The sequence below is a fragment of the Trichosurus vulpecula genome, chromosome 5 (assembly GCF_011100635.1).
Source record: "Trichosurus vulpecula isolate mTriVul1 chromosome 5, mTriVul1.pri, whole genome shotgun sequence".
NCBI classification, from domain to species: Eukaryota; Metazoa; Chordata; class Mammalia; order Diprotodontia; family Phalangeridae; genus Trichosurus; species Trichosurus vulpecula.
This window is the reverse complement of record NC_050577.1, coordinates 69,822,403-69,849,151: the sequence shown is the minus strand read 5'-3', so window position 1 is coordinate 69,849,151 and position 26,749 is coordinate 69,822,403. Positions and strand designations below refer to the sequence as shown.

Below are 26,749 nucleotides of genomic sequence, written 5' to 3'. Positions count from 1 at the left end.
GGCACCATTTTTCAACATGAGCATGTGATCACATGGTGTCTATGTGTCACATTTGGGCAATCCTCACCATATTTCAAACTTTTTCATTATCATTATATCTGTTATGGTCATCTTTGATCACTGATCTTTATATTGCTATTATAACTGTTTTGGGGCACCAAAAAATGCGCATATAAGACAACGAACTTAATCGATAAATGTGTGTGTTCTGACTGATCCACTGACTGGTTGGTCCCCATCTCTCTCCCTCTTCTATGGCCACCTTTTCTTTGAGACAGAGTAATATTAGAATTAGGCCAATTAATAACTTTACAATGGCCTTTAAGTGTTCAAGTGAAAGGAAGAGTCAATCCATGAGGCAAAACTTCATTGGATAACAATTTTAGGAACTCACCACAGCCACCCCAACAACAACTTTTAGCAACCACCTCCCTGATCAGTCAGTAGCCATCAATATTGAGGCAAGACCCTACACCAGCAAAAACATTATGACTCACTGAAGGCTCAGATGGTGGTTAGCATTTTTAGCAATAAAGTTATTTTTTAATTAAATTATGTACATTTTTTTAGACATAATACTATTGCATACTTAAAAGACTACAGTATAGTGTAAACACAACTTTTCTATGACTAATATCTCTGAGTATGCCTATACACAGGGTAAACTTAGGATAGTGTAAGAGGGAAGTTACTAAATAAGGTTAAGGAGGACTGGGAAAGGCTTCTTGCAAAAGATAGAATTTCAGCTGAGATCTGAAGGAAGCCCAAGAAGCTAGGAAGTAGAGATGGGAAGGGAGAGATTTCCAGGCATAGGAAACAGCCAGTGAAAATGGCTGAAGTTGGAAGGTTTTTGATAAGCTGGAGAATGGATGTCCAGAGAAGGGCGAACAGGATGGTGAAGGACCTTGAGATAATGTCATCTGAGGACTGGTTAAAATAAATGGAAATGTTCAGCCTGAGGAGAATGAGTAGGGTGTGGGAGAAAAAGGGAACATATGATCACTATCTTCAAGAATCTGATAGGCTTTCCAATGGAAAAGGAATTAGATCAGTTCTAGGTAGGTTCTAAGGCAGAACAGAGAGCAGCAAGTAGAAGTGTAAAGAGGCTTATTTTGGCTTGATAGACAGACAAACTGACTAACGATTCCGTGACAATGAGAGCTATCCAAGAGGAGAAGTGGGCTGCTTCAGGAAGCTGGGAATACCCTTTCACAGGAAGTCTTGGAGCAAAGGTGAGATAACCACTTGTCAAGGATGGTAAAGAGGGAATTCCTGGTGGTGTCTTATAATTGTAAGATGCTATAATTGGTAAGGACACTTCCAAACTAAAACATCTATAATACAACTTCTACATGTGCATATTTGTTTGCATGTTGTCCCCACCATTAGACTGTAAGCTCCTTGAAGGCAAGGATTCTCCTTTGCTTCTTTTTGTATCTCCAGTGCCTGGCACAAGGTAGGTGCTTAATAAATATTCCCTGATTGATTGACACACATCTCTTCCTTCATTAGGAAGGGAGCTCTTTGACAACAAAGATAGATTTACTTTTCTATCTGTATCCTCAACACTTAGCACAGGGCTTTGCACATAGTAAGCACTTAATAAATGCTTCATATTTTCCTTCATAGAATAATAGAATTTAAGTTATTCACAAAAGCAAATGACACTACTAATCTGTGTGCCTTTTTCTCTGCTCAAGTGACTAATGAATACCCTATAAGAAGAGAAAGGTTAAATGTATATTCATTTGAACTAACATTGTCTAGCAGTGAATATTAAGTCATAAAAGTATGGAAACATTTTGCTAGCAATTTTGATTGTGTGTGTGTGTGTGTGTGTGTGTGTGTGTGGTAGCAGCACTGTTGATAAGCATTTATTTTGTCATCCATACTAAGAAAAAGCTTTCTGTGACATTCACTTTACAGCTGATTCCAGGAAATAGACTGACTTCCAGCGTATCTAATAAAATCTTCAAAGCTTTGTGAAATATTTTATATCAACAATGCTTTGAAGATTCCCTTCATTTAACCCAAGGGGGGAAAAACAAACAAATGAGTACAGCAATATTATGGAGTCTTGGTGTTCTGTACTATATTTATATAACAAAAGAGCAGGGCAGAGTAGAGGTAGAGGAAAGGGAAATGGAAATTAGGAATACTCTAATTTGGTTTACATATTAAATTCTTCTAAATCAACAGTGTTTACATAATATTCCACATCAAAGCTCCATTAGTTGCTTACAGATTATTGTCTTTAATTGTTCTATTATTTACATATAAAGGAACCCACCTCAAGCATTTTATGAAGCTATATCTAGAAATGGTACCAAAAACAAAACATATGTGCATGCGCACACACACAGACACACACACACACACAGACACACACACACATACATATATGTATCTAATTCTAAGTTATAGGAATCTAAATTTTAAAGCCAGTTGGGTATGCGTGTGCGCGCGCGCGTGTGTGTATGTGTGTGTGTGTGCGCGCGTGTGTATTAAAGGATCAAAGTCCAGTTTTAAAATTATGTTAACTCAAGGAAGTCTTAAAAATACATCTATTAACTCTAAGACAAAACTCATGGCTAGTACTCAGAGCATATGGAAAAATTTTCATTTGTTTTCATTGGAAGTAAGAAATCTGGCTTTTTCTAAATGCACAGGTTCTTCCAGGATACTAACTTGAATATTTTCCTCTCCTTTTCCTGGTCTATCTGTAAGAGGATCAACCCTGAGTTTGATGGGGAAACCAAAGTAGAGTACACTCCCAAAATGAGGAACGGCAATCCCTGGCGGCCATGGGCTTAGTCATCCATTGGAATTAATTCCTTTTTGGGGAGAGAATATTTCAATCCAGTTGGCTTTGAGCTTAAAAACAGCTTTTAAAACTTAGTCTGCTTTTGGTTTTTAAAACCACAAGTTCTACCCAAAGGGAAATGCATAGGAATCACCCCACAAAAGCAATTCTGCCGCCAATTTCTCCAAAGCATAAGCTCCCCCTCCCTTCAGTACCATGGGGCCAGGGTGTATTTTTTAAAATGACTTCCTGGTGCATAAAAACACCAAAAATACCTTCTTCATTCTAGCAATATTTTCAAAATCCTTCGATTGAATTTCCAGGTGTTTCTCTGCACTAAATCTCTCAGGATACATTTTGGAAGGAGCAGTTCTTAAAAAAAAAATCATTGTTTTACTTTCTAAATAAGATTCCTTACTCAAAAATCTTTTCCAAATTTAGTGACTTTTCCCACAGCATTCATTATTAAAGACAGGTTTTTTCCTGGCATATTGCTTTAAGATGTCAAGATGCTTTTAAAATCTGAACTTGGGATTTCCTTTTATACTAAGGGTTTGCAAGTGGTCTAAGAAAGATTATCATCTTTACACTGTCCAGCTGTTTCTCTATCATCCCAGACAAAACAGATTCTGGCCTCAGTAAGGTAGCTTTGCATTCTCAGCTTCTTCTGGGGCAACAGTTCAAATATTTACCTTACTGCCTCCCCAAATGGCTCAAAACCAGACAAATCTTATTGAGGTGAAAAAAAGGAGCTCCTCGGAACAAAAACAAAATCTCCTAACCACCTGCCAAGTTTGGATTAATGTGGCTGGTTCCTTGGATTCTATAATGGCCTCAAGACGTATTATATCTGGATTCTCAGATGTCTGTTAAATATTAATCACGGTGAAGTGGCAATGCTAGAAAATTGGGCCAAGGCTGAATCTCTCTTATTAATCCATTCTACTATTTGTGGATCCAATACATATTCTAAAGCCCTGATGTCCAGCAAAACAAAACCTTCTTGGAACTACAAGACCCATAGCTACCAAGCCAACTACTAAAGAACTACTGCAACTTTTTGTCTACATGAAAATCCTTCCCTCCAAATGATGCTAGGTTACCCAGACAGAGGGAGTCAGTAAGAATCTCTAAATATTAGATTCATTATTGACATAGATAAAGGACTTCATTGGCTGGAGAATACAAAAGGTCCATTGTGTAAGTAGTGGGACATATTAGAGCTTTTCACTATACCCTTTAATCAAATCAAGTCAACAAGTCATTTATTTAAGTACCTACTATATGCCTTGTATTGTGCTAAATATAGGGGACACAAAAGAAAGGCAAAATAGTCCCAGCCACAAGGAGCTCACAGTCTAATGGTGGAAACAACATACACAAAAACTGTGTACAAAAAAGAGAAATGATAAATTGAAGATAATCAATAGAGGGAAAGAATTAAAGGAGCTTCGGAAAGGCTTCTTATAGAAGGTGGGATGTCAGTTGGGACTTGAAGGAAGCCAGGAGGTAGAGATGATGAAGGAGAGCAGTCTAGAGATGGAGCTCAGATAGTGAAAATGCCACGAGTTGGATGACAAAAGCCTTGTGTGAGGAATAGCAAGGAGGCTAGCCATCACTAGATCACAGAGTACAAAGTGGGGTGTGTGTGTGTGTGTGTGCGCGCGCACATGCAGGGCGGGAGACAGAGTAAGGTATAAGGAACTGGAAAGGTAGGAGGGGGCCAAGTTATGAAGGACTTTGAATGCCAGACAGAGGATTTTACATTTTTTAACTAAACAGGATATAGAATCCAAGAACTCAGATGGAATGACTCTTATCTTAACTCAATTCTAAAGAAAAATATACATCACAGAATATTTTTGAAAGATAGAGTAATGTGACTATTCCTATGGATCAGGAGGTTACTTATAGTGGTGGGTTGGATTGATCAGAGTGGCAAGAAGCTAGAACTGCAACTGTCCAAAAGAGATGTAATAAGGGCTCGAACTAGGATCGTGACAAGGGGAAGGGAAAGGAGGTAACAGCATACAGGAGAGGTTACCTATTGGGAGGCACAAGCATAATTAACTGAAGGAAGATGGAAGACTGGTTCTCTAGAGTAAGCCTAGGACTCATACTAATGGACTACTCTCTGGCAGTCATTCCACATAAAGCAACAGTTGGAGGTATGGGCATGGATGAGATAACAAAAGGAGACAAGGTAGAAAACCTTGAATAGAGAGAGGGAGGCAGCATGATGCAATGGAAAGAGTATAGGCTCTGAAGTCACAGCACCCTAGGGTCAAAGAGCATCAGCTCTTCACTACCTTTAGGATTTGGGGCAAGTCATTTAATGTCATTCATTTAACTTATTTGTAAAATGTCCTCCGAAGTCCCTTCTAGCTGCAAATCTCCGATTCTACATGTAAAGAGCAGGGGGCAGGAGGGTGGGGAAAAAAGAACCAGAAAAGCCAGTCCAGAGTTAAAATAAGGAAAAATTAATATGGAAGTGTCACAGGAGCCAAGAGCAGAAAAATATCAAGATGGAGGAAGTCGTCAACAGCATAAATGGTTATACATAGGTCAAAGAAATCGAATATCGGGGAAAGACTTTTGGATTTGACAGCTGGAAGGTTTGTGATTGCCTCTAAGAGTGCACCTCAATGGTGTGTAAAAGAGAAGGCAATCATCATGGACTACTTGAGAAGACTGGCGATTAAGAGGAACAACAGGGTGGAAGCAGGGCAGTCTGAGGTGTAGCAGGATGGAGGAAAGGTTTGTTTGTTTGTATTCAAGGATATAGAGGCACATCTGTATTGGCTGGGAAGGAGGCAGTGGATAAAGAGGACAGGTTGAAGATGTGAAAGTGAGGGGATAATTGTTGGAGCAAAGCCTCTACAGAATTAGAAGAGAACCAAGCAAACAAGTGAAAGGGTCACCCTTGGCCAGGGGGGGGAAATGTCACAGAAAAGCTTAAATCCTACTGGGCTGCCTTTCTAATCCTCTTACACCTTACTCTTTTCCCATGTACCCTGCAATCCATTGGCAATGGCTTCCTGGCTGTTTCTTGAACAAGACGCTCCAACTCCTGACTGATTATTGTCACTGAGCCGAACTTATGCCTAGAATGCACCTTTTCTTCTTGGTCTTCTTCAAATCTCAACTAAAATTCCACCTTCTATAAGAAGCCTTTTCCAGTCCCCCTTATTATGTAGCATTAACTAATGCTTCCTCTCCAAAACTATCTCCAAACTATCAATAGATATTTTATGTTGTTTCCCACTTTAGATTTTTAGCTATAGAGCAAAAGGAGTTTTTTGCCTTTCTTTGAATCCTCATTGCTTAGCACAGTGCCTGACACATATTTGTTGATTTAAATGTATCAGACAGGTCACCAGCTGAGAATAAAGAGATCAGAGCGGAAATCAAGGCTTGAAGACATGACATTGATATGCTAAAGTTTCCAAAACATTGACATTTGTTGTTAGTCATTATAAGCTGGTGAATGGCTGTGGGGGTTATTAAAATCTGGAACACTAACACCACTGGAAACCATAAACAAAAAAAAAATGGGCAAGGCTAATTTATTCCCCCATTCCTGATGGGAGTCAAGATTATAGTAATTTTCTTTGAAATCTATCCCTGCCCATAGAGTTCTGCAGAGTTGCGCCAAATAGGATTTTTGATGATTTCCATTGCCTTTCAATTGCCTTGCCCTCTGCCCATCTCTCAAGTCTTCATTTTAAGAATGAAGCCAATTTACTGATTTTTTTGAAGACTTGAAGATGATACCCTTTCCTCTACACCAACTCTAGTGAACCATATAAAGTCATATAATGTGTACATAAATGTGAAATAACTCTATTCATTAGTTGTGATCCTGCCATGCTGTTTCCTCTCAGTGCCACATAGTTGAATGTTTGTTAGTTTATAGCTTTCTATTCTCATATCTACATAGTAGCTGCCTTTTTTTTTTTTTACTATTATAAACCCATATGCAGTGAGGATCATGGTTAGCTTGCTTCATCCATAACTTGGCTTAGCTTCCTCCTTCCCCAACCTTTATAGGAAGACACATAATAAGTACCATTTGGTATTGAGGACAAGGACAACAAACTTTGCAGACTTTTACAGTATCTTATATGGGTTTCCTAGACTGAAAAGAACTGTGTGGACTTTGTTGGTTCTGTGGGAGAAGGTAGGTCATTCTAGGTCTTTGGGATATTACAGGAGGTGTTTGGAATTATTTAAGGATGCAGGGCCCTTGGTTCTTGTAGTCACAACATCACATTTCCAAAGCCAACAATTCTGTTTTTGATAATATCTTTTAGGAAAAATCACAATAAGGTTATGTTTCAGCTGGATTTGAGTGGGATGTAGTATCCATTTGGCAACAGAGAACAGGTTTTTTCCAACACTCATTTCCTATTGGCAGGAAATTATCCTTATTACAGCATTAGGTTCATCCATCAAAAACCAGTTCTGTTGGCACAGGATCTCTTCTTGGGCTTTCTGAACCAACTGATTCCCTAGCCTAGGGCAGTGTGATTTCAGAAAGCATCATGGACCATTTTTTTAAAAATTATAATACCCTCTCTCTAGGTCTCAGAATTACCTTCTATAAAATGATAGAGCTTTTAAAATCTCTAAGACCATTTCCAGCCCCCCAAATACTGTGATTCTGTTTTTTATAATGTAAAATTAACATTAAATTACAACCCTTTTACCCAAAGAGCCCACTGCTAGGCAGTCATATACCTAAAGAAGGTAAAAAAGAAAGGTCTCATACACACCAAAATATGTGTAACAGTATTTTTTTTGTAGTAGTAGCAAAGATCTAAAAACAAAGTAGATGCTCATCAGCTGGGGAATGACTAAACAAATTGTTATATGGCAACATAATGGAATATTGCTGGAATATAAAAACAATGACTATGAAGAATGCAGAGAAGTAGGGGAAGACTTTGTTGAGCTAATGCTCAACAAGTAACATAAGCAGAACCATAAGAACAAGATATACGATCAATGCAATAATATAAATTAAAACAACAACAATAATAAAAACATGAAACCAAATGCTACATAGTTAATAATAATAGCTAATATTTATATAATGCTTACATATGTGCCAGGCTCGTGATAAGTGCTTTACAATTATCTCATTTGATCCTCACAAGAACCTTGGGAGGTAGGCACTATTATTATCATGCCCACTTTACAGATGAGGAAACTGAGTCAAACAGAGATTAAGTGATTTGTCCAGGATCACCCAGCTAGTGTCTGAGGCTACATTTGAATTCAAGTCTTCCCGACTCCAGGCCTGGTGCTATATCCACTTTGGCCACCTTCAGCACTGAAAAAACCCCTTGGTCCCTCTCTGCCCTCCAAAGTCTTCCATCTTAAGAGACCAACTCAGCCTTAAAGAGGCCTCAGAGCCACCATCTTCTGATCCTATAATCTCCTCTTCTATTCAGATAAAGCTACCATCCCTGCACCTAAGACACGAACATCGTTCCTATGACTTCTCCTCAAGGAATAATTTCCTAGTTATAAAGGGTAGAACAGTGGAAGATTTCAATAAGTTGTACACCTTTGGCATGCACAGCCTATATCCCTTGACCAAAGGAAGAATCTATATTAAAGAGTCTCCTGAGAGCTGCCAAAAGTCAGTCAAGTATCATTTATTAAGCACTAACCCTGGGCTGGGCACTACTGATGGGTGGGTTGCCCATTTTATAGCTCTGTGGCTATCCACATTCATGCTTATCAATGAATAATCTGAATGATTTAGAAAAATACTTTATGAAGAAAGGGGAAAAAGAAATATATAGCCAAGGATCTGTGACAACATTGATTTAGGAACTCCATCCATCCCACTCAGATCCCATCCTACTTCATATAACTTAGCAGCTAAATCTTACAGTGGGGTACCTGAGGCTCAGAGAGGTTAAATGACTTCTTTGCCTGACTCCAAATCCAGCACTCAGCCTCTCGCTAGCAAGAGTAGTAATCTCATGTGACCCACTTTTAAGCAAACTTACAAGATGATGTTTTCTGCACTAGAATCCTGCATATGTTCAAAATCCATTCCCATTGGAGGAGTTTCAATACTACCAAGCAGCCATGTCCCTTATTACCAAGGCTACTGCTTATGCAGAGATGGGGAACCCTGCGACCTTGAGGCCACATCTGGCTTTCTAGATCCTTAAGTGTGGCCTTTTGACTGAATCCAAATTTTACAGAATAATTTGGATTCAGTCAAAAAAAAGGGAGATTTATTCCTCTGATCAAAAGGGAGTTCTACCCCAAGTGAGTGGCTTCTAATCTTAGCACCACTTAGCTGTAAACCCCAAGTTCCTGGCCAAGTTAGAGAATTATATGTTTCTGAATCATCTAATATTTGTAATTTAATAACCTGTTGTTCTAAAGGTAGTTTAAATTGACCATGAGTTTCAATGCATTTTAACTGAATTCAGCCATTAACGCTCTTCTGGTGCACATTATATTTGTTGAGAAATGAGAAATGAATCAGAGAGCCCTGATTAATGTCAGTGATAAGAACCTTCTCCACTCTTAATCTCATTTCTCATTACAAGTGAGTGTGCACTTTTTTTTAAACCAGTAGTAGCCAAGGTTCTCTTTCTCTTACTTCTTATATGGGTCAGGTTTTGAGTCTAAAGAGCTATGAGTTAGCTATAAATTTCTTCAATGATATCTCCCTGTAGCAATCTCTTATACCACAATATACATGAAATTAAATTAGCAGCTAGGTGTATAATCCCTTGCACTTAGCTGAAAGGATCCTAACCATACCCACCCCCTCATTAATTACCACAGATTGGACTGAATTCTCCAAATGTAGCAGGCTTTAAAAAAAACCATCTATTTCTTGCGGGAATGAACCATCCTTAAAAGTAGAACTGTGCACTCCCCCCCCCCCCAAATAGTTAAAGAGCTTTTCAAGCCAAAGTTTAAGGGCAGCAATCTCAGTCACCACTCTGTTCTTGTCCACCTGAACAGAAATGAAAATCCACCCTGAAAGCCCTCCTATTCATTTGAAGGACACATCTACATGAACAGGAAGTTTAAGAATGCCATGACACTATAGCACAAACTCTTGAAGCAGCTTATATAACAAAGGGGCAGGAAGAAGACACATTCTGGAGCACCCAAGTGTTACACCTTAGCATGTTAGCTTAATCATCTTCCTGAACCAGGATGGAGGATACACATTCTTTCCTACCAGAATGTTAAGAACATGACAGATCAGCCAGTTGAGGTTGATAATGAATGTTTAAGGAAGTCTTCAAGTAAAGGCTAAATGGTCATTTTGTAAAATTTAAACTTGCCTTTTTTATTGTTATGAACTTGACAAACATCAATTAATATTAACATTTCCTTGTGAAGAGAAGAAAAGGTGGATATGAAAGTGTAAGTTTCCACTGGGCAGACCTTGAATTTTGTTGTTGTTGTTGTATGTTTCATATTTAAACATGATAGTTCCCCACTGTCCTGACTTGGCTATGTCCCCTCCTGACCTTCCTTGGGCTCTCTTGTGTGGATTTTTAGAAATAATTTAGAAATAATTCATCAACATCAACATCAATTCTTCCTTTTTCAAATAGTACCTCTACTACAAAGGAAGTGTACAGAGAGCTGGTTTTAGGGACAGGAAGACCTCTGCCATACACTGACTGGATGATGGGGTAAACAATTAGCCTCTCAGTACAACAGGAAATTCTTTATAAGTTTTATATAACTCTATAAGAGACTAAACGTTACAGAGGAGGTGCCAAACTGCATAGGCAGAAAGAGCTTCCTCCTCTAGAATTACCTACATCAATGAGATCACAAATCCATTTCCTAACCTTGTCAATCACCCAAACTCCACCAATCTGTCCCCCATCCAAAAAAAAAAAATCAAGCCCTTACTTATAACAAATAGATGACCACTTGTAAGATACATTGTAGAAGAGATTCCTCTTCAGGAAGAGGTTGGAATGGATGATCTCTGAGGGGCCTCGTAACTTGGAGATTCTGCACCACTGTCTTCAGTGTGGGAGAAAAGGTTGTGCTGAACTAGGTACATCCAGATGGTGATGAGGCTGGTTAGACAATTCTACCACACAAGGATCATGTGGTGAGGTTGGGGATATTCAGCCTAGAGAGGGAAAGCCGAGAGACTTAGATGTGTTTATTTTAGCTTAGTCTCAAAGGGCAGAACCAGGAAAAACAGGTAGAATTTGCAAAGAGGTAGATTTAGACTGGCTGTAAGGAAACACTTCCTTAGTATTAAAGTTGGGAGAGGTCCAGTTTTTCCTCACTGACAGTTTGAAGCAGAATCAGAGTAACCACTTGTCAACATTATTGAAGGTATTCTTGGTCAAATGACAAGTTGAACTAGGAAAGCTCTGAAGTCTCTTATAACTTAGATTCTGTAATTCCCTTAATTCCCATTGATTGCAAATCATATCATAGTGTTATCTAAAACACAGAAAACTACTATCTATCCAGAATCCCAATAAACAAACAGCTTAGAGAAACATGTTTCCACTCACATCATGATAAACAATGTTCACATCGATGGTACTGAGGTATAAAATGTTGGAGCTTCTGTATCATAGCCACTAAAAATTAAATAATGCTCAGTGGTAGTTCCATATTTTATAAAATTCTAATTCTTTGAAAATCAATACCGTGTATTTTGAGAACTAAGGTTGTACTCAGTTAATCAGAATAGGCAAATAGTCAAACATATGATTATCTCTGAATCCTGTGAAAAACTACAAAATTAGAAAAATTTAAAACGAACAAAACCAAAAGTATTTTCATACCATTGTTTACTTTGTTTTAAATACTACTTTCTATTTAACTGTTATGAAATATCACAATCAATATTTCATAGATAAAGTAGGCACCTAGAGTAAGGCAAAACAAAGAAGTAAACCTAAGCACCTTTACCTCACTTCAATTGTACAGAACATGACATTATGGTAAGACTTCGTTTGTAATCAGAAAGTGAAAATGGATGCTTCTCACAATAACACAAAGCTGTTTTTGAAAAATACTTTGGGATGTGAAGAAGAGATGAAAATGTGTGTCCCTTCTTTGCAGAGATGGGGGATCATGAATATGGAGCATATGGAATAAGTTGCCTCTCACCCCTGCCTACTTTTATATTTTTTACTCTTTGCTACAGAGATGGCTTGCTGTATAGGGTAGGGGAAAGGGTTATATTCAAAAACTGACCCAGGACATGTCACTTAACCCTGTTTGTCTCAGTTTTCTCCTCTATAAAATGAACTGGAGAAGGAAATGGCAAACCACTCTAGTATCTTTGCTAAGGAAACCCCAAATGTGGTCATGAAGTGTCAGACAGGACTGAAATGACTGAAGAGAGAAAGACAGAAAGAGAGAGAGAGAGAGAGAGAGAGAGAGAGAGAGAGAGAGAGAGAGAGAGAGAGAGAGAGAGAGACAGCGCACCATATCCCATCACAAAGTTCTTTTACTTAATTTCTACAGCCCTTCTTTTCCATTCCATGGCCACTACTACAGTCCAGGTCCTCATTAACTTTCACCTTCATTATTACAATGTCTCCCAACCAGTCTCTGTCTAATTCTTCCCCCTACAATCTATCCAGCTGGCCAGGTTTACTACCTTAAAAATATTCCTTTCATCATGTCCTTTCATCATGCCCTTCCCCACCCCCCATTCCCCTATTTAAAAACATTTAGTGACTCCCAACAGCCTACAGGCTGAAATCCAAATTCCTTAGCCTGGCATTGACTGCACTCCAAAATCTGGCCCCAACTGATCTTTCCAGTCTTCTCTCTCACTAGGCCATTACAAAAACCATTTACTCCAGTCTAACTAGTTTACTCACTGTCCCCCAAATATGCATGACATTTTCTTACCTATGCATCTTTAACTCTATTGTGGATCTTACCAGCCTCATCTCCAATGAAGTCCTCCACTCTCTGCAAGTCTTACTTATCTTTAAAGAACCAGTTCAAACCTCACATCTCTCACAAAGCCTTTGTGACCAAGTGCCTCAAAGCGATCTCTCCTTCCACTGGACCCCTATGGCATTTACTCTAGGAACTATTCACTAAGCATTTATTTATCACCTAGTATCAAGAATTACATTTCCAGAAGAAGGTTATATGCCCCATTTCCCCAGTGAAATTAGTGGCTCCTTGACACATCCTCTGCATTTCTAACAATCTGTAAGCCTGGGCAAAGAGAAGGTGCTAAGTATATTTTAATTAAGATAAATCAACCTGTGCCCATATTGCCCAAGAAGTCTTTGAACAATTGTTGTTTTGCTTTTTAATAAGAGATATGTTGGGGGCAGCTAGGTGGCGCAGTGAGTAGAGCACCACCCCTGGAGTCAAGAGGACCTGAGCTCAAATCCAGCCTCAGACACTTGACACACTTACTAGCTGTGTGACCTTGGGCAAGTCACTTAACCCTAATTGCCCTACCTTGCTCCCTCAAAAAGAATCTTTTTAAAAAAGAGATATGTTCATCATCAAACTCAGTTTTTACTCTTACCATCCGGAAGAGTTGTCTAAATAGCTAGCCATATTTCACCACCCGCTGACAGGAAAGCCTCAAATGCCACCATAGGGCTCTCCTATTCCTATCAAACTGGCATTAGCACTAGAAAGCACTGTTCTCTGCCTTTGTGAGGACAAACCAAAATTACAAGCTTCCACCCTCAGACTTACTGGTCTGTGCAATTAGAGGATCAGAATTAGATCTGACCCTTTCCCCAGCCTCAGTTCTTCCCTGAGCCAGACTTCCAATTTGCTTCAAATTAAATTATGCACATTTGTAATAAAAACTCATTTTCCTTGGGCTCCCTCACTTTCATTAAAACCTTATTTAGGAGGAGGCAGGGTTTCTTAGATACTTGTGACTGATAGGCCAAAAAGCCTCTCAATCCCTTAACAGAAAGAGAAATTCAGTCTCTTAATGGTTTATAAAACCCTTCCTCTTAGATCCGACCAAAAGGATATTTCTTTTTTTTTTTTTCCTGTTGTGGCAACCCTGCCAACCTCTTTTATTTTTTATCTGCTTCAGAAACCCAAGAGAGGAAGTTTCGTGCAGGGGTCATGTGAACAGAGCATGGAAACAAGGATGCTAGGCTTCTGTTTGTGTTTCTTTTCCCCTCTTAGTGGACAGTTCATTTAGAGATGAGATTATAATTTAACTCTCTCCAACACTTCAGAGAAGGTAACAGCTTGAGCTCTGTTTTTAATACAAGAGATGAGAAGCAGTGCTCTTCAGTTAGCATTGCCAATAGGTTTTGGGCAGGTACTACCTGTTGTAGCAAAGATAGTTTTGGGCGGGAGAGAAAATAAATGTTTATTAATTGAAGAAATGAATTTTAAGAAGGAGTGGGATAGATAGGCTGCAAAAGTGACACTTTGTAAGAGGGCTGGTACATGGGAAAAATCGAGCCAGTCTACAGTCTGGTCTTCATTCATATAGAGTCAGAAATTCAGCGTCATGCATTGACCCAGGAAGGACCCAGCCCTCGGAATTGATTTACACTACCCAAACTCACATGTGACTGGTTTATAAACTACAGTGCCTAATAATTTTACAGTGAGGGAATATACCTTTATTAATACCTGGAGAACTTTTGTATCCATTATCCATGGCTCCCCTTTCCTGGTATCAAGATACCTGGGAAGGTGTAGTAGTAGCAATAGCAACATTAGTAAACATTTATCCGGCTCTATGAGGTTTTCAAAGTGTTTGACAGAACAGGTCTAGCCATTCTGGATAACAATTTGGAACAATGCTCAAAGGACTATAAAACTGTGCATACCCTTTGACCCTCCAATACCACTACTAGGGCCGTATCCCAAAGAGATCAAAGGAAAAGGGAAAAGACCCACACATATAAAAATATTTATAGCAGCTCTTTTTGAGGTGGCAAAGAATTGGAAATTGAGGGGATGCCCATCAATTGGGGAATGGCTGAACAAGTTGTGGTACATGATTGTGATGGAATACTATTGTGCTGTAAGAAATGACAAACAGGATGATTTCAGAAAAACTTGGGAAGACTTATATGAACTGATACAAAGTGAAGTGAGCAGAACCAGGAGATCATTGTACAGCAAAAGAAATACTGTAATAATGATCAATTGTGAATGACTTAGCCACTCCGATCAAGACAATGATCCAAGACAATTCCAAAAGAGCCATGATCACTAATGCTAGCTACCTCCAGAGAGAAAACTGATGAACTCTGAATGTAGACTGAAGCATTTCATTTTCTTTATGTTTCTTGCTTTTTATTTTTGGTTAATATGGATATATACTTCGCATGACTTCATATATATAATTGATATCATGTTGCCTGCCTTCTCAATGGGTGGGGAAAAGGAGGAAAGGAAAGAATTTTGAATTCAACTTTAAAAACAAAAGAATGTCGAAGTGGTTTCAAACATGTATTGCTATTTGATCTGATCCTCAAATGCTCCAGAGTTGGTGTTATCATTATCCCCATTTTATTGATGTGAAAATGGAAGGTAAGACAGGTTTGGTGAGGCCATGGGTCACACAGCTAATAAGTAAGCTGGAAGGACCTTAGAAATCATTTAGTCCAATCTCATATTCCAATTAAGGATAGTGAGACCTGGATAAATTAAGAGACTGATCTGAGGCCACATGTCATCAGCATGATAGCCAGCATTTACATACATTTACATTATACTTTTTAAATTTTATAAAGTGTTTTACAAATATTGTCTTATTTTATCTTCATAACAACTCTAGGAGTTAGAAGCTATTATTAGTCACATTTATATATAAAGAAACTGGGGCAAAGGTTAAGTGACTTGCCCAGGGTCACACAGCCAGGCTCTGTCAGAAGTGGTTCTTGAATATAAATTCTCCTGACTTCTAGGCCTGTTCTCCATGAGATAGCAATGATATTTTAAAACAGTACTTTAATTTACAAGTGGAAAGAGTGTGTGTGTGTTTATCCTTTTTGTTGATACTAGCTCATCTTAATTTAATAACATTATTTTATAATTGTAAGTCCATATCTCAGTAGTGGAGTTGGTCAGATGAGGCAAAGCTGGATTAGCACCTGCAGAGTAGGAGGGCGATGAATATGATTCCCCCTAAGAACCTGATAATTGGGTAGGGATTTTGTAAGTTATCCAAGTGGGAAATGAGGAAATAAATAAGTGGAAATGAACCTCAGGCTGGAAATCCTCAAGGAATTAAAGAGTTTGGGGGTAGAAAAAATGACGAGAAAATAGAATGACAAGTTCAAGAATCAGGTGGCCATTCTTCCATTAGGGAATGGCCAAACAATGGCCTATGAATATAATAAAATACTATTGTGCCATAGAAAATGATAAAGGATACAATTTCAGAGAAAACTTGGAAGACTTGCATCAACTGATGCAGAGTAAAGTGAGCAAGGAGAACAATTTATACAGTAACAATATTGTAAAGCAAACAATTTTGTAAGACTTAAGAACTCTGATCAACACAACGACCAAACAGGATTTCAAAGGACCCATAAGAAAGCTACCCCCTTCCTGACAGAGAGCAGAATGAAACATATTTTGGGGACATGGCCAATTGGGAGATTTGTTGTATGTTTGTTGGAGTCAGGTGGCTCAGTGGATAAAATACAACAGAACATAGATAATGTTGATATGTGGTTTTTTCTAAGTCAATATGAGGGAAGCTAGGTAGTACAATAGATAGAGCACTGGGCCTGGAGTCAGGAAGACTCATCTTCCTGAGTTAAAATCTAGCCTTAGATACTTACTAGCTATGTGTGGCTAGACAAGTCACTTAACCTCAGTATGCCTTAATTCTATCTATAAAGTAGGTTTAATAGTAGCGCCTGCCTTCAAGGGTTGCCATGAGGATAAAACGAGATAATATTTATAAGTTGTTTTTTAATTATTATATAAATACTAGTGACTGCTTTTGTAATTTTTACTTGTTACACTGGTTTTATTTTTTTTTATTTTTTATTTTTTTATTTATATTTTTATTTTTCTGTTTTTCTTTTAATGAGGGAGATGTGTAAGGAGAAAGGAAACAAAAGATTGTTCATTAAAAAAAAATTTAAATAAAAAATGATAAAAGAATCAAGTGGCTACTTAAGAATGTAATTTCTAAAGAAATTGTTGCTGGAGGCCTAGAAGAAAAGATCTAGTTTCATAAGAACTATGGAATTTAGGGAGAGCTGCTTAGTTGACTTGGAGCTAAAACCACCTGGAATTGTAAAATAAAGACACATTGTCTTGTACCCTAAAAAATCATCACATCATAATAGCAAGTAGATTTTTTTTTACTCTAAATGGCTGAGTTTTTGAGAAGTTTATGACCCCAAACAGGAGCAGATATCTAGAAGAACTGAACTAGGTTAAAGGTCAAAGGTTAAAAAATAAAAAGAGACTCCTTCTTACTCCCATAGAAGATAATGATGGGATTGGGCCAATCAATTCAACTAATCCAATTGGGCCCTCAAATAGGGAAAGTCTTCTGCTGGCAGATACCCAAGGAAAATTTTGCTACAGACCAGTATTTCAATTTTTCCTTATTAACTTGGCCTAAATAATCTCTTTGCAACAAAAATTTCTCTTTTGTTTTTTAACTCGCATTTTAGATAATAAAGCTATTATAAATTAGGAAACACATGTTTTGTTAAGATAAACATATTTGGTGATGAAGAATAACATGTTGAAAAGAAAACCTTTACTGTTTTACACAGGTTTTTGGTCTTCCTATTAAGTTTATTAAAAATAGCCTATAGTAAATTATTTCTAGTGAATAAAATAACAAAATTTTCATTGACTTTTCTGATACAGCTACAAACCTGAACTTTGAGAAATCAGTGATTTCACTGGTATGCCTCCCTCCAAATTTTATGAGTGGCCTTGTTTAAAAAAAGGAATTGCTTGGTGGCCAGTATCCTGGGGATGAGGCCTACCTTATCGAGCTAAGTCTAACCCTGAAGTCATGGTTCCATTATTCATTGATTTAAATGCTTGGTAAAACCTACCAGAACATGCGCTTTGCTGGCATTGCCTTCTGGAACCCAAGGTCACCTCCACACCACAATGGAGCTTCAGAATAAGATTTTAATTGAGAAGCCGGAAAATCAGTCTAGAAAAAATTTAATAAATCTGTTTAAATAGTTGTTAAAATAAAGCTTTAGTAAATGTTTTTTTTTTCAATTATTCATCTCATCAGTGTTGGTATTTCCCTCCCAAGGCCCAGATCACAACTCTGAGCCTTCATATTCTATAAATACTCCAGTAGCGAGTTTTCCGCCTAGTATACTAGGATAGGGGCTGGCCTAGACTTGGATCTCTTGATATTATGGAGCTCACTGGTTGCTGATCTATGACTATCCCAGGCCCTCATACTTTTCTGGTCATGCATATCTTTGAAACCACTTGTTCCTCAGAATTCATGATTCATAATTCCCTGTAGCCCATTTCAGTCCATCATGGATATCTCCATTGATATCTTCAGTGACCTACAGATTTGATTCCTCAAACCATGTGGTATTTCATGCCTTACAGCCCTGACACATCACCAGAAGAACAATAATGTTAAAAAGATGGGGCTTTGTTTCAAGAACAGCAGGAATCAGGCAAAGTGTTACTCAATTTCCCCAATGGGATTTCATCTGTTCTCTTTCTTCTACGCAGTTCTGGGCCTGGTTCATTGTCTGACAGTAGTTACAGGTATTTCAATAGTGCCGCTCAATTTTGTGATTAGCTGCTTTCCCCCAAGGAGTCTGATGAGAGTGCTATGGGTTTATGGCAAAAACCTGTTTACCCAAATCAGTAGATTGATAGGGAGCTGAGAGACATAGGGATGCTCAGTGAGTTCAACTGAGCTAAGATTGAATAGTTATTAGGTGGTAGGATCCTGGCCTCCTAACTCCTGGAACGAAGCATATTTTCACATAGCTAAGAAAAGCATTAAACTTACATATGGTCAATTAGGTACCATATTATTTGCTCATCGTGAGCAACTGCTTCTTAGGAGTTATATACAAGAGAACAGTTGGCAAGAGCAGGAACATCTTGCCCAGAATGGATCACGTCCTCTGCTTCCTTTATGCTTAAATAACACCACCTAAAACAAATACTGAATCAGTGGCCAAGCAACCAAGCTCCCATTTTACATAAAAATGAGGGAGAAAATATAAACATTGTCTCTAAAAAGGCAGATCACAATATCTGGCCTGCCTACAATGTGGCTCATCAACCGGAAAGGGCTATACTATCTGGGCACCATTAGATTAGACAATTAAGTTTCTAACTATCAAAAGAGCACAAGCTCTGGCCTCAAAAGTCCTGGGTTCTAATCGTTTCAAATCAAATCAAAGCTCTAATGCTTCTGCCCTGAGTAATGGGGAGGCAAACACATCACTTTCCAGAGTGGCCTCAGTCATTGTAAGCAGAGGGTACAGTAGATGATCTCTTAAATTCCTTCCAAGTTTAATTTACAGTCTCATGATAATTGTTCTATCAGATCTGTACAATGAATGGCTTGAGAAGATTTATTATTTGGCATTTTCAATGCACCGTATTCAATGATCATCTGTGATTCTGGGTAGCTCATACATGGACTCTCCCCAATTATCATGAATGAATGAAAAAGCATTTATTAAGTGCTTTCTATGGGCAAAGCTATGTTCTGAGAATACAAACAGAAAAGAGAGTCCTTGATCTCAAGGATCTCACTTCTAATGGGGCAGGTAAGACAGAGAAGTCTTAAACTGCAAGTCAGATAGAAAGTTCCCACGGTCTTTAGGGTACAGGGGTAATGCCTCTTCGTCATTTCCACTAATAAAATCATATCAGTTTCTGATACGGAACCATTGAAAGGGTTAAGAGGGCTAAGAACTTTCTTTTCTGGATTCTGCTTAATCTCCTTGGCAGTGACTTTCCAGGATGATGTCTGGCAGGGCTGAGCTGACAGCAAAACCAGTGGGCTGGGGGCGCTGCCACTCCCAAGGCTCCTATGCTTAACATCAGTGGTGACCCGTCAACAGTTGCTGTTGGGGAAGGAAGTCCTCTTCCCCAAATGGATTTATCCTCTTTATAATGGCTGTGGAGCCTTGGTTGGAAATGGGGGCAGTGGTTGGTTGGGCACTAGTATTCAAACACTCTTGGGATCAGGGGTCTAAACTATCTCTATGGGTGAGAGGGGTCATGCCAGTCACAGTGGATTGACTTGCCTGATGCATGCCACCTTAGTCTATTTCCCAAATGAGATTTCATCTGTTCTCTTCCTCCTATTCAGTTCTGGGCCTGGTTCATTGTCTGATAATAGTTACAATGTGTTTCAATAATACCTCTCAATTTTGTATTTCTCCCAAGCAGTCTGACAAGAGTACTATGGGTTTATGGCAAAAACCTGTTTACCCAAATCACTAGATTGACGGGGAGTTGAGAGACATAGGGATGCTCCTGGTCCAGCCAGGCTGGTTTGCCTGCCCCAGGAGTGGCAATTGGTCAGCAGTTGGTTGGCATCACTAGCACCTTATCCCTAAATGACGGCTGAAGGGGCTGGGCTAGAAGCAGGACAGGTGATTTGCGGGGAACACTATTATTCTCAGACCTCAGATGCCATCTAATACAAAACTCATTTTATAGATGAGAAACTGGGGCCCAAGAAAGTTAACTGGGCTGCCCAAAGCCTTAGAAGCAATGAGCAGCAGACCTGCCACACCTGAACCCATGCTCCCTGACTACCAAACCCAGCATTCTTTCCACTGTCCAACCAAGTCATCTTACCAATAGTTCAACTGGCTATATATTCTTGAGATCACAATGAACACTCTAATAAAATATTAAAAGATCTGAGGCTTAGTTGGGACCAACTCTCCTGTCCTCTGCCAAATTCTATTATCACAGTAATTAACGCTTTCTAAATATTATCTCATAGCTTCTTCCCCCTCTAGAAGGGCAGGAAAATAGGCCTAAGATTTCTGATTTTTACATTAAAAATAACAGATACTTAGTACTAGAAACTATATTTTCCTATTTACCTTCTAATAAGTAACAGTAGGGGGAGTTTAAATGCCAAACAATGAACAGGAGAGAGCTCTGTAGAAAATCTGTAAATACCTAATTTGGGACTTTCTAGTTTATGAGACTCAAGTTAAAAACATACTGAATCACCAATTATTTACTACTTCTTTCAGTTTCTAAGGATAAATCTAGGACTATTGATCTAAACAGTGTCTACAGTGTTTCCTTATCTCTCAAATGAGTGTAAGTTTATGAGCCAGCATTGCCAGAATGACTGATTCTTTTCCTTTCAGATTTCCAGCCTCCAGATGACCCCATGTAACCCTTTGCTACAAGGGCAAGGCACACACATCTGACATTGTTTGCCTGACCACTCTCATGCAGTAGCAGACACCAAGGTTTAACTGCCATCTGTAGCAGGATGTGGGGTTCGAGTTGCTCTCCTTTCCCACCCCAGCCTGGTCTTCCACATCACTGCCCTCTTCCTGAGATAAAGCTAGCAAAAAGTACCAAGGGGGAGGTGGCTTGGCACATGGACCAATGAGCAGGCTGGAAATTCAAGAGCCATGAGTAATCTCTGCTGTATGCTCACTTGGGCAAGTTATTACTATCTCGGTTAATGGTTTCTGTTTTCTCCATCTATAAAAGAGCTAGCCAAGGAGGCTGGGTCAAACCACAGGAGGTCAGTGGTGAATTAGGCTCTTTGCTCTCAAAGAGGTGAATTAGACACAATGTTCCAGTTATTAATCAGGCATTAAAAAAGAAATTTCTTATGGAGAGCACACAAGAGGCTCTTCACTGTTCTACTATTTTCCTAGTCACATCTATGAAGTCACATTGCAAATTCAGTAAAACTCTTCCTTCCTTACTAGAAAAGCAGAGTAGACATTTTTTTAACCGGTACTTTCTCCCTTTGCATCAACTCCCCCAAGCCAGTGGCAGAAACCCTTTATTTCACTCTCTTCTTTCTCCTATTTGGTTGTTGGGGAAGTTCATCTCTAATTCATCCTTCTCAAAATCCTGACCCAATGTGATGGCTTCTTATACAGTAAAAACTAGAAGCAAAAGCTAATGACCCACCATGAAGGGGAAGAGAGGAAGGAGGACCCTAGAAACTGGCTACTGAAAAGAGTTCAAACATGATGGAGTAGATTTGGAGGAGACATGAACATTAGAACAATCCTAGTTCTATCATAGGACCAGAGGACCACAGGAACTCATATCAACTAGCAACCCTTCATTTGAAGGGTAACCAGAATCATACAAGTAGTAAGCATCATAGCCAAGATTTGAACTCATTTCCTCTGACGTGCTCTGCACTGCTGGGGGTGACTTTGGGCCAAGTGATTTCACTTCTAAGCCTCCTTATCCTAAGTTTCCTTATCTTCAAAATGAGGAGGCTGAAGCAGATGATCCCCAAGGTTCCTTTCCAAATGAAAACGCTCTGATTCTATGAGATTCCATCTCTACTGCATTAGCTATAACAAGGCAAGCCATCTACCCACTCTGATCTCCCCCTCCCACCAAGGTGAACAATAATGGGTAAAAGCCAGCCCAACCCCCTTATTTTTACAGATGAAGAAAGAGAAGTCCAGGGAGGATAGTGACTTGTCTAAGGTCACAAGTAATAAGCACATCAGAAGTAAGATTTCAACTCAGGATTTCTGGCTCCACTCTTCCATAGTAAATGAAATTTTACAGAGATTTCTATCCAGTCATTAAAATATAAAGTTCTAGAGCTTAAAGATTCAGTCAGCAGAGAACTCTACTAGACAGAACAATTCATTTTTCCAGAGGATTCCAGACCAGGTTTTTAATGATCATTTTTTGTAATTTAAATTTTATTTTTAGTTCCACATTCTTTCCCTCCCCCCCTCTTCTCCCCATCCATTGAGAAGGCAAGAAATATGATACCCATTACCTATACCTATACCTATGACTTATACAATCATGCAAAACATACTTCTGCATTAGCCACATTCTAGAGGGGGAAAAGAGAAAAGAAAAAAGAAAGAGAGGAAAATCTGCTCCAATCTGCACCCTGAATCCATTAGTTCTCCATCTAGAGATGGATAACATTTTATGGATGATCTTTTAATACCACCACCACCAACACAAGTCTCATTGATGCAGCATGTTAAGGTCTGCAGTGTGCTTCCTCCCTCACAGAGCCAAGAAAAGCGTATGCCCAAGGGGCCAACAATGTCTCAAGGTGCCTTTCTTTTACAAGGTGTTTAATTCCAATATCACTAATCACTAGAATAACTAACTGGAATAGCACTAATTACTCCAAAAGACCCATTGAACTGATTGGATAATACCACTTTTTTTCCTTTAAAAAGACCATTTATATCTATTTCCTTCACGCTTAGTACTGTGCTATTCACTGTCCCCACTCCAGAGGTAATAATTATTTCTGATTACTGTTATCCCTGCAAATGGGTGCAGAGTGACATAGTAGACTTCCAGACAGAGTCAGAAGACCTGGGTTATGACCTTGGACAAATGATTGATTCAATGCAATAAACATGCTTGTTGAATTGCCTCATGGAGAGACAAAGATGAAAAATGACAAAATCATAGAATCATAAATTTAGAGCTGAGAGGGTCCATCTAGTCCAAGTCCATTTTACAGATGAGGAAATTAAGGCCCAGGGAGGATAAGGTCACACAGGTAGCATGTGGCAGAGTTGAAATTCAAACTCAGAGCCTCTGATAATAAGTTTTATGGAATTTTGTGAAAAACAAAGAAATTTAATAACTTGACCAAGGTCAACTAGGTATTAGGTGATGAAGCCAAGTCATCAGGATTGCAATCCCAAACTATCCACTACAACACATGGCCTCCAAAGAAGTATGGTAACTGCCCTCAAGGAGATTAGAGTCAATCAGGGAGGAATCAGAAAAAAAAATCACTTACAGGTATTTTATACAAGGTAAAATATGAAAGGAGGAGCAAAGGAGAAATTAAGAAAAAAATACTTAAAATATAAAGGGAGATATATCCCTTTTAGTTGGGGGATCAAGAAACGTTTTATGGAGAGCATGATACCCAAAAGCTGGACCACAGAGAAAAAGAGAAGGATTTCAATGGGGTAAGATGTAGCTGGAGTTCATTGTAGAGAAGAGGCTTGTGGAAATACATAGAGTCAAGAGAACGCAAGTTGAGTTCAAGCAATAGGAGTCCAGTTTGGCTGGAACATAAATATGATGAAGAGTCACAGTAAGATTAAGGTTGGCTGAAGTGAGATTATAGAAGGCCTTAAATATTCGATGAAAGCTTTTTGTTTTTAATGCTAGGAATGCAGGATCTTGAATGTGGAGTCATTTCTGGATGATGAATTCCAAAGTGTAACCACTCTGATAGTTTAGGCAGACTGGAGATGGAGTTGTGGAGGTTGAGGAAGTTGATGAATTGAGGTTAGGATGTTAAGAGGGTCATCCATCAAATCCTGAAGCCACCAAAGATGGCTATAGGGGGTGGGGTTCTGAAGAAAAAAATTCGAAGACATTGAGGAAGGTAGGAACTTGGCTTGGGGGGTAGGAGATGACAGCAGAGGGTGGTACAGTCCTCACCATGGAGCACTCTTCCTGACCTTTCCCCTATTTCTCCCTCAAACTTTTCAAGAAACCCTTAAGTTTACTTTAATCCAAGCCTCATCTGTAGATTATGGATTTATTTTGGGACAGCTATATTACAAACATCAAAGAGAAATTGCAAATTCAAGCAGACATTTGAGAATCTAGGAAAAGCTCCTCTTTTTTCTTCTGCCCAAAAAAGTCCACGGAAAATTCTTGCCAGTCTCATTTCTCTTTTCAAAAAATGTAGAGACCAGATCAATCCTAGAACAGTCAGATACAACTAAAAAACTAAGGCTTATGTTATCATGTCCATGGCTTGATCTTTGACATGCATTCCTTATATTAGTCAATCCTACTGCCTTTATTTAACCTTAATTTCTGATTTGCCTATTTAAAATGAGGATAATGCTCAAGTTAGTACATTGCCTAAGGACATAGAGAATCTCACTAAACTATAATTACAGGTATTTCAATGATACCATTCAATTATCTGATTAGCTGTGTTCCCCCAAGGACTCTGATGAGAGTGCTATGGGTTTATGGCAAAAACCTGTTTACCCAAATCACAAGATTGATAGGGATTAGGGTGGGGGTGGGGAAGGAGGGAGAGGACGGAGGATAGAACCCCACTTGGGCTAGAATATATGAAGTAACCCAGACATCAAGTTCAAGTCTTTCAACTTCCAGAAGAGGAAGTTACAGCCCAATTCAAACCAAAGCCATATTAAGAGATTTGAAGTTAATAGTGAAAGGTAATAGTAATGAGGGAGTATATTCCAGGAATGGGAAAGAGTCTGTGCAAAGGTATGTAAGAAAATGATAGAATGGCATAGACTAGCCATCATGTGCCAGGCACTATGCTAGGGAATACAAAGAAAGGTAAAAGACAGTTCTTACTCCCAAGGAGCTCATGGTCCAATGGGAATATCAATTTGGCAACTAAGTGGAGGATGTATTGAAGAGGGAAGACAGATGTGGAGTGGATCAATGAGGCTACTGTTAGTCCAGATGAGAAGTGATGAGGTCCTGAACCAGGGGTAGCAGTAGGCATGGAGAGAAGGGACCAGGTGCAACACATATTGATGGAGTAGAACTGACAAGACTTGGCAACTGATTGTTGGCAATTGATGGACATCCCCTCAATTTCCGATAGTTTGCCAACAAAAAAGAGCTGCTATAAATATTTTGCACATGTGGGTCTTTTTCCCATTTGTATGATCTCTTTGGGATAGAGCCCCAGAAGTGGTATTACTGGGCCAAAGGGAATGCACACTTTTATATTTGGGCACAGTTCAAATTGCTCTCCAAAATGATTGGATATAGAGGAGAGAGAAGTGAGGGTAAAGGGTAGAGGATGTTTCCTGAGGAGAACCTGGGTGATGGAGAAATGGAGGTGCCCTGCAGAAGTTAAGAAGAAGCAAGAGATGGGGATAGAGACAGCATTCTGAGTTTTAGATGCATGTGGGACATCCAATGTACAACGGGCGTCTGATGTTGTCCAATAGGCATTTGTTTTGGTATCTTAAGCTACCCAACCCCTAACTGGAGAGAACACTTAAGCATGAAACGGTCTGGTGGAAAGGACATTGGAAACATGGGTTGGAATCTTGGGTCTGCCATTACTAGCTATGTGACCTTGGGTAAGTCACCTAACCTTCCATATGCTCATAAGATGATAGATGTAGAGCTGAAAAGGATCTCAAAAGCTACATACTCCAACCCCCCCAAATGACATGTGAGATCCAAGTAAGGGAAATGACTTACCCAAGGTTACGCAGGCTGTGTTAGAAGCTAGATCTGAATGAAGGTCCTTTGACTCCAGTCAGAGCTTTTTCTGATGCACCATACTTCCTGAGTCTCAGTTCTTCATCTGTAAAAATAAGAATAACAATCTTTCACAACTCTTTGAAGTAGGTAGCAGGGGCACCAAATGAGATATGTATAAAATACTTTGCAAACATTAAAATACTATAAAAATGCCAACTTCAATATAATAAACCCAAAGTCAGCTCTTTCTGAATGACCACTATGGCTAATTGCTACAATTTCTTGAAGGAAAGTCCCATCAAAACAAGTAAAAGCACCAGGATTTTTTTTTCTATAGTCTTTAAATGATCAATGGGATCCATGCCCAAACATCTCAGTCCAGCCATACCAAAACTTCGCACCCATTTCCAACTTGCTAGAGTTCTACTAAATAGCTATTAACTTTGAAAGCCAAAGTATTTTATTTGCTACTTATTCATTTCGACTTAGCTGGATACTAAGTTCAAATTTCAGAACAACTAGCAATTTATTTTCAGGTTACATATTGACTAGGTTTATCACTGAGACACA

The 26,749-nt window shown here is 38.9% G+C and overlaps 1 protein-coding gene across 2 annotated transcripts in view; it reads right to left on the bottom strand.

Moving 5' to 3' along the window:
- The window catches only part of SVIL (supervillin), a 234,524-nt gene extending 208,246 nt beyond the window's left edge, over positions 1-26,278 (bottom strand). For both annotated transcript variants that reach the window (XM_036758584.1, XM_036758589.1), the window contains exons 1-2: positions 26,177-26,278; positions 17,839-17,942 (exon numbers count right to left, since the gene is read on the bottom strand). The gene's annotated coding sequence lies outside the window, so the exon portion shown is untranslated. The remainder of the gene's footprint in view (positions 1-17,838; positions 17,943-26,176) is intronic.
- Between the last annotated feature and the right edge of the window lie 471 nt (positions 26,279-26,749).